At 40.8% G+C, this 16,767-nt stretch overlaps 1 non-coding gene across 1 annotated transcript; it reads left to right on the forward strand.

The window, feature by feature from the left end:
* Positions 1-11,770: 11,770 nt before the first annotated feature.
* LOC118484511 lies at positions 11,771-11,877 on the forward strand. The gene has a single exon (XR_004873621.1). It is a non-coding gene; the product is annotated as a small nucleolar RNA R71 (small nucleolar RNA).
* Positions 11,878-16,767: the final 4,890 nt, after the last annotated feature.

Below are 16,767 nucleotides of genomic sequence, written 5' to 3' on the forward strand. Positions count from 1 at the left end.
AGGAAGAACCATATTATGAGTTCAGTGGGGCTAGGGTTTTATCAAGAGTAAACCCTAAAAACTTGATTGGTCGGTTTATAAATCTAAACCAAAATCAAGGACAGGCAGTACAGCAAATGGGGTTTGGTGCTGCACTAAAGTTGAAAATAGACAACGTACCGACAATGCTTGGGTACTGGTTGGTTGAAAATTACAATGAAAAGATAAACACCCTAAATGTTGGCAACCATACCGTACATATGAATGAAGAATTGATAAGATCTTTAATGGGTATACCGAATGGAAGGGTGCCCGTGCAGGTGAAAAAAGGTCAACAACTAAAGACCACGTAGTGGCTGAGTGGAAAGCATAATTCGAAGGGTTTGACTGGATTGACAGACCAAGTGTGAAGCTCTATTTTGAAGACATTTTTCTAGTGATGCATAGCTTCGGGAGAAACTTCTGCCTAAATTTCCTTGTAGCATTCTTCACTATAATTGGGCATGCAAGTGATAATGTGGTCGTCAACAGACAGTTCTTGCACAACGTTAAACCAAACGTTTAAATAAACCAACTAAATGGGTGTGGTTATATCATCCAATGCTTGAAAAACGCCAAAACCGCATGGTCTCCAACAAAGCATTACACAGGGTCGTTGATCATACTTGCGGTAAGAATAAAATTTCCCTATATAAGGTATATCATTTGTGTGTTATTAAACACCAAAACATGTATCATTTGAAAATCTATTTTCTTACAGCTTGCCTTGGTGAACGATGTTTGCAATAGAAAAAAATTGGACCAAAAAGAAGGATACCCAATTGAGTGGGTTATAACAAAAACTCTTGACTTGTTTGAGGGTGCACTGGTAAAATGCCATGTTGGCAAAGAAGTAAAAAATGAAAACAGTTAAAAAGGCTAAGGAAGCCACACCAAGGAAAACCAAAAAAAAATGCAGGTTGTTGTTGATGAAGAAGCTGATGGTGATGATGTTGAGAATGAAGATGAAGATGATGTTGACAGTGTTGATGAGCATGCTGATAATGATGATGATGATGATGATGATGATGATGATGGTTTAGGGCATGATGATCATTATGATTATGCTGGGCTCCACCCTGATGTGCAAAACGCCATCCACATCAGTGATGAGGATGAGAATGATGAAAATGAGAATAAAGAGAATGTGGATGAAGAGGCTTCGCTTCAAACGATGGTGAATGAGCATATAGAAAGCCGGGAAATGATGTTTGAAGTTTCTGCATTAGGGAACCATGCTCTGATCAGAGGAGTAACACAGTATGAAGACATTGTTGCTGATAAAGAACAACAAAACAATGAAATTGAAGAGGTATTTTATTCAAATAACATATTTAACAAAAACCACAAAACGCCGTGATTAATAAAATCCTTTTTTTATTTAACAGGCAATGGCTGATAAATTGGATAGGGCATACAAAGAATTAGAAGACTGTTACAATAAAATGAGCACATTGTTAAAACAGTCAAAGATTGAATATCCAAACAGACTCCTGGTACACATTAAATACTCACAATGTCTAACATTGTTGGAGAACATGTCAAAATTTGTTGATGAAAACACCAAGGAAGTGGCAGCTGAGAGAGAAAAAGGTAAAAATGAAAGTGAGGTTGAAAAAGAAGTTGAAAGTGAAAAGGAAATGGTAGTAGGAGGTGAAAACGCCATTGAAGTGGAAACAGTTGATGAAAACGCCAATGAATTTGAAAATGAAGGAGAAGGAAAAGGGGAAGGGGAAGGAGAAGGAGAAGGGGAAGGGGAAGGAGAAGGGGAAAGGGGAGTAGAAAGAGAAGGGGATATAGCCGGAGAACAAAACGCCGAACCCTCAACTTCTACAACAGCCCCCATATATGATGATGATGAGAATACTATATTCTCAGATGAAGATATAAACGAAAACGATATTGAAAGATGGGGTTGTGATTTCAAAACACTTGAATATCACATTTCCAGATACAATGGGGAAAATAATTAAAAGGAATATTGCTGAGGTTTTGGAACTTCCGGGACAAGATCTAAAACGAATGATTGAAATAAAAGAAGGTCTAGATTGTCCAAGGATGGTGGATGAAGTAATTAAAGCAATAAAAAAACATCTGCAACCTGCTGAAGAGACCCCAAAAATGCCTGTATTTGATAAAACACCAAACATCCCCCCAACAGAAACACAATACAGTCAGGGGTTCATCGCTGAACTTGAAAAAACTGAAGGGGAAATGGTGAACAAAAGTGTTGACCAAAAAGGTGCAGTGTTTGATACAACGCCATGTGAGGGGCCACCATCTGCAAGTGGGAAGAACCTCTTGCAAACTTTTGAAGAAGAAGAGACACCCCATAAACCCCAAGATGAAAACACCATCAACACATCACCACCTAAAACGCCAAACATGTCAGATGTGCAGGAGAAGGGTGATGAGGACAAAACTCCAGATATCACAAAGTTGATGCAAGATAACACAATTTTAAACACTGAAGAACTGCCTGGTGATAAAGAAGCTGATCAAGATGAAGAAGAAGAGAGATACAAAAAGAACAGGGCATGTTTGTCACCTTATGTAAGGAAGTGAGTGGTTATACATAAACGAAGGAAGAACCATGAAACCAACGTTGCCACATACATCTTCACTGGATGTGGTGAATACGAGTACGTACACTTCTCTCAAATAAAAACTCCAAACTTTGATTTTATCACGTTTACATGAATATGCATGTAAAAACACTCAAAACGCCATGTCTTATAATAGAATGATTGTCACACCCCGACCGTGTCACACCCCCAAAATACCACATGCGGAATTACCGCGGGGCGTGTGACGTACCAGGATCCAAGACACCAATCACATTGAACTTCGCATAATATAATTAAATAAAACTTTCATTTATTGACATTAAGTGTTACAACGTTATAAACAATTCACAGTATACAGTGGAAGCATAATTCATTCGTTAAGTGTTTATAAACCATTTGTCTTGTGTTGCGATTCCATGTATCTTGACCCATGACCACTCCAGCCTCCCAAATAGCAAGTTCCAACAATATGTACCTAAAGGCCTGCAAGGCATGTAACAACGAGTCAACAACAAAGTTGAGCGAGTTCACAGTTGGGTGTTCATTTTAAGTTGTTTCAAAAACATAGTTATTCTTTAGCTGGCTTACTTGCCGTGGGGGTTACCCCATAGTTGAAAATATGATTAACCAGTTCCTTCTTTCCCAAACCATAACCAGTATCTTTATTTCCCAAACCATATCCATAATCAGTGGGGGCTTCCCCATGTGAACCACTAGACTCGTTTACCATATCGACCACTGACTGAAGTAAGTTGGTGCCCTAATGTCAATGTTTATCATCATTGACGTGCCCAGATCCATTAGTTCACGCCCGTCCTCTGCAGCACGGTGTGAGGCTTGTCAAACCTAAATAGCGCTATCTAGCTAATGACCCGCTCGCCATTGGCCCGGCGATTAAGTCAATATAAAAATGAGGGACTTAATGATAGAGTTTTTGGTCTAGTATCCGTGTTGCCACCCTTCAGTAAAGAGGGTGTGTACGTGTTCCAAACCAGGAGATCACACAGTTTCCAATTAAATCCCTATCACATGTTGTCACCCTTCAATTAAGAGGGTGTGTACGTGTTCCAAACCAGGATATCATGCGGTTTTAGTTTAAATCCTTTACCCATTCCTAACCCTTGGGAATCCCAGGCCTTGTGGAAAGTGTGAACTCACCTTGGTTTGCTCGGTAAGATTAAGCACTCGCTTATCAACTATTCAAACACGTCCTACAACTGTTACCGAAAATAATCAGTCTTTGGTGCACATAGTCCGCATATTCCATGTATAATCAAATTATGTATTCGATCATGAACATTAATCAACACATAGTAAATATTCACATAATAATCCATTCATCACATAGACCCCTGGTTCGGGCACCCGTTACACAACCTAACGACCCACTAACATGATCTTCATTCGAGTGCATGTGGGTGTGCGGCCCATATCACATAGTCCAACAAGAAAATACGCAATCCAATAACATGAAAACCCAAGTGTGTCTAAAGCCCTATGGGCCATGCGGCCACAAGAAATATATTCGGCTTAACCCAATTTCCTACCGCCCACTTAACAAATAAGGCCTGATGCAAAAATAAAAGAAACAGTGTAGTCTAGTAATTCAAACAAAAGGAAACAGTGTAGTCTAGTACTTATATTCGTGGCCCAAAAACGCCCAGGCCCAAGAGTGATAATACAACAGGCTTGATGTGTTTCAACTCAAGGTGTGGCCCAGATGCTAATGGGACGGGCCTGTTGTTTGTTGGTCCGGTTGAGGGTGTGAGGCCCAAGGGTTTTGCCATATTACAATTCCACTTCAAATTGTATCAAAATAGATTCATCAATTGTTTCTGGTTATCATTCCATCTTTATTCATACATCATATGACAAGATTATCAACAAGTACGGGATACCCTAGACCAAGAAACAATTCAACCGATTAATTAATGACACAAAAACAGTTCACTCATATCATCGGTTCATATCACAAATAATTTTTCATAAAATCAAACAATTAATAAGACTACACACCTAGCCTGACAACATGCTTAGGAGGTGCACATGATTTGGTGAGATCAAGATTACAAAGGCACATGGGCCGTCACCTACTTACTCAAAGTTATCCAATTTATCAATTCATCACCCACAAATTCTATTGGACCTTTACAATAGTATTTAGTCAAAGCACATGGGCCATTCCACTAAGACTTAAATGATATTCAATCAAGATCATATTCTAACTATTCTGTTTATATTAACAATTCATCCAAGATTCCTTATCATAGGTTCATGAAAATACTAACACATATATTATCACAACTCTAATATCATGCACAACACACAAACAAGATTATCAACACAACATAAACATGAGAATTTACTAACCAATCTGCTCAATCTGATATATGATATTACGAGGGGGGTGTCCACAGCCGTGCGAGATATCTTGATGGGGTAGGGTTTTGTTTGAGTTCTTGTTATCTTGTTTACGTAGCTATGTGTATTTAATAATCTAAGTTCAACAACCGGCCCCTAATACAAAACAATTATTCACTTGGGCTTCACCCGACCCAACTGCTATTTCGATGTGTGTGGATATATATAAAATCTAACTAACCGACCCACTAGTACTAAATGGCCCAATAGAAGTATTATTTGATCAGATCTTGTCGGACATTAAATTGTTGCATGTGATAATTGTTGCTCAATATTTTCAAACTGATGCAGCCCATGTGATTTAAATAATCTCGGCCCAAGTAACTTTTCAGAATTCATGTGACTAATGATTGTGTGGCCCAATAATGTTTAAGTGATTAAAATCTGGTCGACTATTGAAAGTGGATCATGTGATTTCTTTATATTGGCAGTCTCGAACATTACAAAGTAAAGTGTCAGCCCATTAAATACAAGAGGTCCAACATCATTACAAGTTGAAAAGTTTTGACAGTCCAATTGGTCCCGAAATTTGACAAGTAAGCACAGTGAAGTGAAGTGGTAAATCAAGATTGTTGCGGATTTTCCTCAAGTGCCACAGGTCTCATATGTATCGAGTTACGCGAGTTATGCCATGGTTCAGATGGTTCGGGTCGGTTCAAACAAATAAACTAAGTTATAAACACGTAACGAGAATTTGAGCGAGGAAGGATATTTGGTTTTCTGGGATGTCACATTATCCCCAAGTTGAAAGAATTTTCGTCCCGAAAATTGAGTAAACACAAGTTAAGTTGCTAAGTTAGTATGAGGTTTTCCCAGGCTGTCACATCATCCCACCATTGAAAGAATTTTCATCCCGAAATTTGCAACTTGTCGTTGAATAAGCTAGTGCGGTTGAGCGTTTTCTTGGGGTGTTACATCATCCCACAGTTGGTTTGGAATATCGTCCCGAAATTCAGTAGCAACTTCAGCATTAGATGCACCATTTTTTTGAACAATTGGGGATACTTGCGCATCATCTGATCTTCTTGTTCCCAGGTAAACTCTGGGCCACGACGTGAGTTCTGATGAACTTGAACTATAGGTATTTTGTCGCGCATAAGAGTTTTGATTTCCCGGTCCATGATCTCCACCGGTTCCTTGATGAAGTGCAACTGGTCATCAATAGTGAGTTCCTTGAAAGGGACGATGAGGGTCTCATATGACAGACACTTCTTCAGATTCGACACGTGAAAGTTGTTGTGAACTCCACTGAGTTCTTCGGGTAGATTCAACCTGTAGGCCACCTTGCCAATTCTCTCAGTGATTTTGAAAGGTCTGACGTAAAGTGGATTAAGCTTGCCCTGTTAGGCAAGACGAACCACACCTTCCCAAGGTCAGACTTTATGTAGTGCTCGATCCCCAACTTGGAACTCGAGTGGTTTCCTGCGCTTATCAGCGTAGCTTTTCTGATGGTCACGAACTGCCGCCATTCATTGTCGCATCTAAGCAATCTTCTCTACTATGCCTATGACGAGTTCTGGGCCAATGATTTGGCCGTTTCCGACTTCTGCCCAACAAAGAGATGATTGGCACTTCCGTCCGTACAATGCCTGATGTGCGTGAAGTGTGTTATATTTTAGATGTATATTTAAGCCCTTTTTACACTTTTAGCCAAGTTTTAAATTTATAAAACACGATATTCACTAACACTAAACACACATATGGGCAAGTGCACCCATCGTGGACGTAGTATAGTGTTGGTAAGATACCGATGTCGTCCAAGGACACAAGAGCTTTTAATACCGGTTTATCCTCAACGTCTAATCAAATCAAAAAGTGAGAAAAAATGTTTTAAACTAAGAAAAATAAAAACTAACTAAATGCTGAAAAATAAAATAAAATAAAAACAGATAGACAAGATGAATCACTTGGATCTGACACGTGTGTTAGTATAACCTTTGATTATTTTCGCACTTTTGCACTTGTTTAAGAGATTATCTTAGTTATTGTAGTAGGCCCCTCTTTTGAAGGCGACGTTACCCTCAACCCAGTAGTTTAAGTCAGCAAGGATACAATCCTAAAGGGTCGGATTATTGAAAGATAATGAATTAAGTTATTAATGCAAATTGTGGTAGGCCCCGCTTTTGGCGGTGACGTTACCCTCGGCTAAGTAGTCTGAGTCAGCAGGGATACAGTCCTAAATAACCGGGTTATAGTATTAATAGTAGTTAACTTATGAGGGGGTCAAAGAGTTTGGATCCCCGCCATCCAATACCTATGGGCATTGAAGGAGATCCTACTAAATTTGACCCAGGTCCCAAGCAGGACCTCTAAACGCTGAACAAGGGCAAGACCCTTACCAAACCGTTCCCTTAACCCCCGACCAGGTAGCCAACATACCTCCATATAGACCGTGGAGATATGAATGGTGAAAATCTTTTATTTTATATAGACAGTAAAATAACGCCAAGACACCACGGACAAACGATAAGGAAAGATCACCTTCAACATAAGTAACTAGTTATTAAAGTCATTAATACAAATCAAATAAAAAGTGCAAAAGATTAAAAATTAAAAGTATTATACTAAACACTTGTCTTCACCAAGTGATGTAAGAGACTTAGGCAAACATGGCCTTGATTGTCAAGAACTCTTACGATCAATCTTGGATCCCGAGACGACTCACACACTCTACGATGGACAATGGATGATGGTGGTGGATGATGGTGTTATGGTGGTGGTGGGTGGTGGATGAAGTGTGAGAGAGGTGGTGTGCCAAGGGATGAGATGGAATGAAACCAAGCACCCCTATTTATAGGCTGAACAGAAGCCTGGGCACGGCCCCGTGTCCGCTGGACACGGCCCCGTGCCCGCTGGACACGGCCCCGTGCCCGTCTGACACTCTCTCTCTTCATTAATTATAATTCGCAATTACAATTAATGCGCCTGCTGTACTTTCACCACGCCCCCGTGCCCGCTGGACACGACCCCGTGGTGGGCAATGGAAGCTTCTACTAGTTTGTCTTTTCTGCTGCTTCTTGGGCACGGCCCCGTGTTCGCTGGACACGGGGCGCGTTCAGTCTTCTGTTTTCTCTTCTTTGCCTTGGGGGTTGCCGTTGAGGGTCCGGGCACTCTACTTTTATTCCTTTTCTTGTATTTATGCTAGAATTAGTTGTCTTTTTGCTTCTTTTGTGATTTTGAGCTCATTTCATCCTAAAAATACAAAAGAAAGACAAAAACACTCTTTTTCCAACATTAGTACTTAAAAAGGGTTAGTTTTATGCCTTAATTGATGTGATTTATATGTTGCATTTTACACACATCAAATACCCGCACACTTGAACTTTTGCTTGTCCTCAAGCAAAACTCTTTAAATGTGGCTTACACTACCAAATGGAATAGGTAGAAGAGAAAGTTTTTAGCTTGTCCTAGAGTGTCGGGAATCCAAGGTCCTTGTAAGTTTTATTTTTATTTATTTACAATCCTATTCGTTATGATTTATTTTGAACGTTTCATAAGATAAATTACTTATTCGGGCATAGCATGCCTTATTAAAATTCCATTTATATACAAGTTCACATACCTCGCGGGAGATCACTCAACACTCGGCCGAAGGTGTAAATTTTTTTTTTTTTAGTGAATCACTCGTGAGCGGCATGGAACTTACGCCTTCCATAGGCTTGCCAAGCAATCAATCCTCCTCCTTTTTAACTTTTTACCTTTGTAAATATCAAGAGGACTTTTGGGGTGAAGGGTTAGGCTTGGGTTAAAGGTGGTCGTTTGGGTTAGTTAGAAAAAAGGGCGAAAATCGTAAAAAGCGTCGGTTTCCGTGACATACCTTGTTTTTAGTGATTTTTTTTTATTTATTTTTTTTATTTTTTTTTATTTTTGAAGTATTTCTCCAAACAAGCTTTTATATAGCTTTTGTTTGTTTTTGACTTCATCATTGTTTTTTTTTTTTTTTCATCACATAAAAAGGCGAGTTTACGAAAAACCGAGCTTGTTACTAAAATAAAGGGTGAAAAAATAAAAAAGGTTTTTTGGTGGGTAAAAAGAGTTTTGGGGTAATGAAATGAAAGGTTTAGGCTCAAAGGGGCTATCTAGGGGGATTTTGGGTAGGTGGTAAAAAAAATGAAAAATAATGGTTTAGAAAGAAAAATATGGTTAGTCCTAATGCCTCCATCACTTACTTACTTGGGTTTAAGTTGGTAAGGACCGGGAATGTATCGTCGTGGCAAGTTCTAGAGTTGTAAGAACCAAGCGGCTATTCACACAAGAAATGAAAAATGAGCATTTAGTCTAAATATGTATATTTTTATGCTCAATAAAGGCTCAAAACTCACTTTTGTGGGAATGGGTTTTTAATGTGATCAAGTATATATAATCGAATTTTTAACTAGACTTGTTATGCCGTTTCGTAATTTTCTTATGTTGGTTCTTTGTTATCACCACGCTATCGGTTGTAAATTTGTAAAAATATAACCTTTTTAGAACTTGTTATTCCCAAATTAAACTAAGACAAGTAAATGATAAAAAAATGGAAAAGTTTTTGAAAAAATTTGGAGTGTTTAGCGGTTCCAATAGAGTTTTGTGTAAGGCTTGTATTTAGGATTTGCAAAATTCAAGGTTTTAGCATCCCCCCCACACTTAAATTACACATTGTCCTCAATGTGTCCAAAAATAATGTTTTTGGTTGATTAGAATGTGTAAAAGTAGGTTAAAAAGCAAAGATTTATGTTACTGGCATCCTGGACACGACCCCGTGGTGACCGGGCACGGCCCCGTGGTCAGGTGCCAGTAACAAAAATTAAAGAATTAAAACAGAAGCCTGGACACGGGGGCGTGTCCGCTGAACACGGCCCGTGTCCAGTTACCTGAACTGGGTGTTTTTCTGCAGGTGGCTCAGCACGGGGTCGTGTTGGTTGGGCACGGCCTGTGTTGAGCCTTCTGTTGTTGGAGATTTGTGTCGGGTTGCTCTGTTTTTCGTGCATGAGTCCATTTTTCTCGTTCCCCTTTTCATCCATTACCACCATGAGTGTGTTTTATTCTGCAAAATAAAACTAAAAGATTAAACTAAACTAAGGATAGTTCCGCGGAATGCCTCCGTGGTGCGCCACGTTTATAAGGGTCCTTGGCTAGACCCGATTCGAGGTTATATATTTTCTGAGTGGGATGCCTGGCGTCCCATGTTACACCGTCGGAGAGCAGCATCCAAGCTCGAATCAATAACCTTCATGTAATTGACCGGGTCGTCATCCTCTATTCTCTTCCCAACTCCGAACTTCACTTCATCATCCCCATACCTCAAGGTGAGTGTCCCGTCATTCATATCTACCACTGCTTGGGCTGTGGCAAGGAAGGGTCTCCCTAGTATAAGGGGGACCTCGGTGTCTTCCTCCATATCGAGTATGACAAAGTCAGCTGGATAAACGAATCTGCTTACCTTCACCAAGACATTCTCGATGACACCTTGTGGGAATTTGACGGATCGATCAGCGAGTTGTATGCTCATTTTTGTAGGGCTCGTGGTTCCCAAGCCGAGTCTTTTGAACATTGATGAGGGCATGAGGTTAATGCTAGCCCCTAGGTCGGCTAAGGCATTGCGAACGGGCGATTCCCCTATTGAGCACGGAATCGTGAAGCTTCCGGGATCGATTTTCTTTTGGGGAAGTTTATTGAGCACGAGGGCAGAGCATTCTTCGCCTAAATTGACTAATTGCAAATTTTCAATTTTCTTCTTATGCGTAAGGAAGTCCCTCATGAATTTAGAGTATTTGGGCATTTGGGTTAGGACTTCGATAAAAGGAATATTGACATGCAATTTTTTTAACAGACTTTCGAATTTTGCGAATTGCTCATTTGTCTTTTGACGAATTAACCTACCGGGGTACGGAACTCGAGGAGCCTTGGTAGGCTCTGGTGATGGAGGAGAGTTCTTCTCCTGCAGAGGTGTCGGTACTGTTTCTTCCGTTGGCGGTGGTACTTCTGCAGGCCCTACGGTGTGGTTTCGTAGTGTGATGAGGTGAACTTGCGCCTTTGGGTTTGTTTCGGTATTGCTAGGTAATGCGCCTTGCGGTCTCTCGGAAAAATTTTGAGCTATTTGATTTAATTGTTTTTCTATGTTTTGAATGCTAGCTTGTTGATTCCTAAAATTAGATTCTAATTGTAGAAATCTTTCCGAGTTTTTCTTATCAGTGTCAGAGACGAGGCGAGATACAGTATCTTCGAGCCTTTCTTATCCACCTTGTTGTTGAGTGAAATTTTGTGACTCATTTCTTGGTTGCTGAAAGTTTGTTCGTTGGGTTTGTTGGTCACTACTATTGCCGGGTTCCCTCCAACCGAGGTTTGGGTGGTTTCGCCATCCTTGGTTGTAAGTTCCCGTTGGGGGACCCGACGGCCTAGGTCTATTATCAATGTAGTTTACCATTTCTTGTTGATCGTCCGTTTCTTTCATGCAACTCCAATTTTCATGTGACCCACCACATCCTTCACAAGCCATAACCGAGACTGTTTTTGTCATTTCTAATTTTTTTATTTTTGAAGAAAGGGCCTCGATTTGGGCTTGTAAAGAAGTGCTTTCGTCGATCTTATGGGCGCCCGGGGCGATAGACTTGTTTCCCCGGGGGGTATGCCATTGAAAATTGGTTTGAGCAATTTCCTCAATCTGATTATATATTTCGTGTGGGCGTCGGTTACCTAAAAGTCCCCCGGAGCTAGAATCAAGTGTCTGCCTAGTGTGTGGCAACAATCCATTATAGAAAGTGGATACTTGTTGCCATATTGCGAGGCCGTGATGGGGACACTTGCGTAATAGCTCCTTGAACCTTTCCCAAGTTTCATATAAGGATTCCCCGTCCTCTTGTGAATATGTATTAATTTCAGCCATTAACTTAGCAGTTTTAGCAGGAGGGAAATACTTATATAGAAATTTTTGGGCTAGTTCATCCCAGGTGTTTACCGATCCAGCTGGGAGGGCGTTGAGCCAAGCTTTCGCTCGGTCTTTTAGTGAGAAGGGGAACATACGGAGGCGGATGGCGTCGTTTGATGCTCCATTGATCCGAAAGGTATCACATATTTCCAAGAAATTAGTTATATGTAGATGGGGATCCTCGTCCGCAAGCCCGTGGAAGGTTGCGGAGTTTTGGAGCACTTGTATCAAATGCGGCCGAAGTTCGAAGTTATTGGCTTCGACATTCGGAGCATTGATAGCGGCGCCTAGATTACCTACGGTGGGTCGTAGATAATCCATAAGGGTACGTTGGTCCGCCATTGGAGGTGGATCACCCGAAACCTTCTCTTGGTTTTTGGCTTTTAACCTTTTTCTGAGAAAGCGTTCGGGTTCTTCTTGGTTCTTTTATGTCTTTATTGGAACTGGAGCTCATACACTACGTGAGGTTGGCGTCGGGTTCCAAGTCCTGCAATAAAAACAGAAAAGAATGTTGGTCAGAAGGTTCACCACGGCCCCGTGTTGAGCGAACACGGCCCGTGGTCGGAATTTCAGTGATTGTTTTCCAGATCCCAGTTACTGGAAGTTGGACACGGCCCCGTGTTGCACCGGCACGGCCCCGTGCCCAAAACTATGCAGAAATGAAGAAAAATTGTCGGGAGGCTCTGTTTTTGTCCTTGGGGTGTGGGTTCAAGCTTCCCTTAGCTTCCTTTACCATCCCGAGTGTGTTTTATTCCTGAAAATTAAAGACTAAACTAGAAAACATAAAGGTTAATCTAAACTAAACTACGGATAGTTCCGCGGAATGCCTCCGTGGTGCGCCACGTTTATAAGGGTCCTTGGCTAGACCCTCCTTATCGGGTGGTTCTGGCTCATCTTCAATTAGGGGGTCATTGTTGCCAAAAGGATACTTCATTGAACGCTCAAGATCTATGCTCCTTTTGAATGCCCCTAATTGAAGAGATAGATTGTTGAATTTCCGGTTTTTCAAAGCTTCATGAGTTTTTACAAAAGGCCGTCCCAACACTAGAGGAGCGTCATCAAGGATGACAAAGTCGGTTGGGATTACCATTTGATTTGTTTGAACCAAGATATCCTCAACTACACCGATTGATTTATTATTTTCCGATTAGATAGAAAAATGGGTATTTGAAGTGGAGAAAAATCATTAATACTTAATTTTTCGAAAATGTAGTTTGGCATTAAATTAACACAAAGATCTTTATCGATTGTAATATTACTAATAAAGGAATTTTGAAAAAAAACATGGAACCGGTGTAATGATAATTTCAAAAGGATCTTCTTTTATTAGCGAAGTTTGATCATTAGTTAACTTAACACTTACCATTTCTTCAATTTTAGTATTAGTGTTTAGCTCTTTTAAAAACTTAGCATGAGGGGTTACTAAACAATGATTTTCGAAAGTAGGCGACAAGAGATTAATTTCTTCTAAATTAGACTCTTCTTGTAATTTAACGTTATCGACCTCACCCCTTTCGTTGTTTAACTCATGTGTCGGTTTTTCACTTTCTTGTTCTTCCATTTTTACATTTTCAACTATCTCTACGTTATTATTACAATTTAATTCTTCTCTTGCGCGGGACTCCTCTTCCCTTGCGCGAGATTCTTTTATGCAACGTTCGATAGTTTTAATGTGTTCTAATATCCTATTGGTCACTTCGGTGAGAGAAAAAGAATTGGGATCCTCGAAGCTTGAATCCGGTTGTTCGATCCTTGGCTCCTCATAGTACTCATATGAAGTAGATGGTTCACACCATTGTTCTTCATTGTAAGTATATGATGGATAAGGGTCGAAACTTTGTTCTTCATAGTACTCATATGAGGTGGGTTGTTCACGCCATGGTTCCTCATAATAAGTATATGAAGGTGGTGGCTCATATCTTGACTCTCCAAAGTATGAGTATGAAGGCTCATACCTTGGTTCATCAAAATATGAGTATGAGGAAGGAGGTTCATACCTTTGGTCTTCATAGGATGTGTATGAAGTCGATGGCTCGTACCTGGGCTCCTCATAATGGTTGTATGAATTGGATGGTTGATATGAGTTATTATATTGAACCGAGCGTGCGTTACGACAATTAGTGCAATAATTACCCCTATAATCATCCTCATCATAGGTGTAGTTGTAACCTCCTGAGTATTGATCCATAAGAATCACTCAACAGACCACAACCGAGTCTCGGGACCAGAAAACAAAAATAAAGATGGAAACAGAGGCTGGACACGGCCCCGTGTTCCGTGGACACGGCTCCGTGTTCAGGGTCTGTATCTGGGCGTTATATTTAAAGTTACTGGTCACGTTGAGCACGGGGGCGTGTTCAGTGAGCACGGCCCCGTGTTCAGACTCTGTATCTGGGTATCTAACTAAAAATATGCAGCACGGGGGCGTGTTCAGTGAGCACGGCCCCGTGTTCAGGCTACTGTAAATGCAAACTAAACTAAAATGCAGAAAAATGTGCGCGCGTTTTGAAAAGGTTTTGAAAAACTGATTAGGCCGTCGATTTTAAGCTTTCTTAAAATCCTTGTGCCCCCGGCAACGGCGCAAAAAACTTGATGTGCGTGAAGTGTGTTATATTTTAGATGTATATTTAAGCCCTTTTTACACTTTTAGCCAAGTTTTAAATTTATAAAACACGATATTCACTAACACTAAACACACATATGGGCAAGTGCACCCATCGTGGACGTAGTATAGTGTTGGTAAGATACCGAGGTCGTCCAAGGACACAAGAGCTTTTAATACCGGTTTATCCTCAACGTCTAATCAAATCAAAAAGTGAGAAAAAATGTTTTAAACTAAGAAAAATAAAAACTAACTAAATGCTGAAAAATAAAATAAAATAAAAACAGATAGACAAGATGAATCACTTGGATCCGACACGTGTGTTAGTATAACCTTTGATTATTTTCGCACTTTTGCACTTGTTTAAGAGATTATCTTACTTATTGTAGTAGGCCCCTCTTTTGAAGGCGACGTTACCCTCAACCCAGTAGTTTGAGTCAGCAAGGATACAATCCTAAAGGGTCGGATTATTGAAAGATAATGAATTAAGTTATTAATGCAAATTGTGGTAGGCCCCGCTTTTGGCGGTGACGTTACCCTCGGCTAAGTAGTCTGAGTCAGCAGGGATACAGTCCTAAATAACCGGGTTATAGTATTAATAGTAGTTAACTTATGAGGGGGTCAAAGAGTTTGGATCCCCGCCATCCAATACCTATGGGCATTGAAGGAGATCCTACTAAATTTGACCCAGGTCCCAAGCAGGACCTCTAAACGCTGAACAAGGGCAAGACCCTTACCAAACCGTTCCCTTAACCCCCGACCAGGTAGCCAACATACCTCCATATAGACCGTGGAGATATGAATGGTGAAAATCTTTTATTTTATATAGACAGTAAAATAACGCCAAGACACCACGGACAAACGATAAGGAAAGATCACCTTCAACATAAGTAACTAGTTATTAAAGTCATTAATACAAAACCAAATAAAAAGTGCAAAAGATTAAAAATAAAAAGTATTATACTAAACACTTGTCTTCACCAAGTGATGTAAGAGACTTAGGCAAACATGGCCTTGATTGTCAAGAACTCTTACGATCAATCTTGGATCCTGAGACGACTCACACACTCTACGATGGACAATGGATGATGGTGGTGGATGATGGTGTTATGGTGGTGGTGGGTGGTGGATGAAGTGTGAGAGAGGTGGTGTGCCAAGGGATGAGATGGAATGAAACCAAGCACCCCTATTTATAGGCTGAACAGAAGCCTGGGCACGGCCCCGTGTCCGCTGGACACGGCCCCGTGCCCGTCTGACACTCTCTCTCTTCATTAATTGTAATTCGCAATTACAATTAATGCGTCTGCTGTACTTTCACCACGCCCCCGTGCCCGCTGGACACGGCCCCGTGGTGGGCAATGGAAGCTTCTACTAGTTTGTCTTTTCTGCTGCTTCTTGGGCACGGCCCCGTGTTCGCTGGACACGGGGCGTGTTCAGTCTTCTGTTTTCTCTTCTTTGCCTTGGGGGTTGCCGTTGAGGGTCCGGGCACTCTACTTTTATTCCTTTTCTTGTATTTATGCTAGAATTAGTTGTCTTTTTGCTTCTTTTGTGATTTTGAGCTTATTTCATCCTGAAAATACAAAAGAAAGACAAAAACACTCTTTTTCCAACATTAGTACTTAAAAAGGGTTAGTTTTATGCCTTAATTGATGTGATTTATATGTTGCATTTTACACACATCAATGCCTCGAACGGAGCAGCATGAATGCTGGTGTGGTAACTTTTATTATACGAAAGCTCCACTAAAGGGAGGTGTCTTCCCTGGCCGTTGCCAAAGTCGATTTCACGTGCTCGAAGCATGTCTTCAAGAGTTTGGATGGTGCGTTCAGTCTGCCCATCCGTCTGTGGATGATATGTTGTGCTCATGTCTAAACGTGAGCCAAAGGATTTGTGCACCACTTGCCACAAATCAGTTGCAAATCGTGGGTTGCGATTTGAGGTAATGGAGGTTGGCACTCCGTGCCTAGCAACCGCTTCTTTCAGGTAGATGACTGCAAGTGCAGAAAACTTATCCGTTTCTTGATGGCTAGAAAGTGTGCTGGTTACGTGAGACAATCAACGATCATCCAGGTGATATTGTTTCCGTTTCGAGTTGTAAGTAGCCCAGTGATAAAATCCATGGCAGTTCGTTCTCGTTCCCATATGGGTGTTTATGGTTGCTAATACTTCACCTTGACTTTCCCTCAAGTCTAACATCATTCCCCTACCTAGCTAGGTGGGCCTTCATGCTCGATTAACAGTACAAGGTTTAT

This window comes from Helianthus annuus, chromosome 11, assembly GCF_002127325.2.
Source record: "Helianthus annuus cultivar XRQ/B chromosome 11, HanXRQr2.0-SUNRISE, whole genome shotgun sequence".
Classification (NCBI taxonomy): domain Eukaryota; kingdom Viridiplantae; phylum Streptophyta; class Magnoliopsida; order Asterales; family Asteraceae; genus Helianthus; species Helianthus annuus.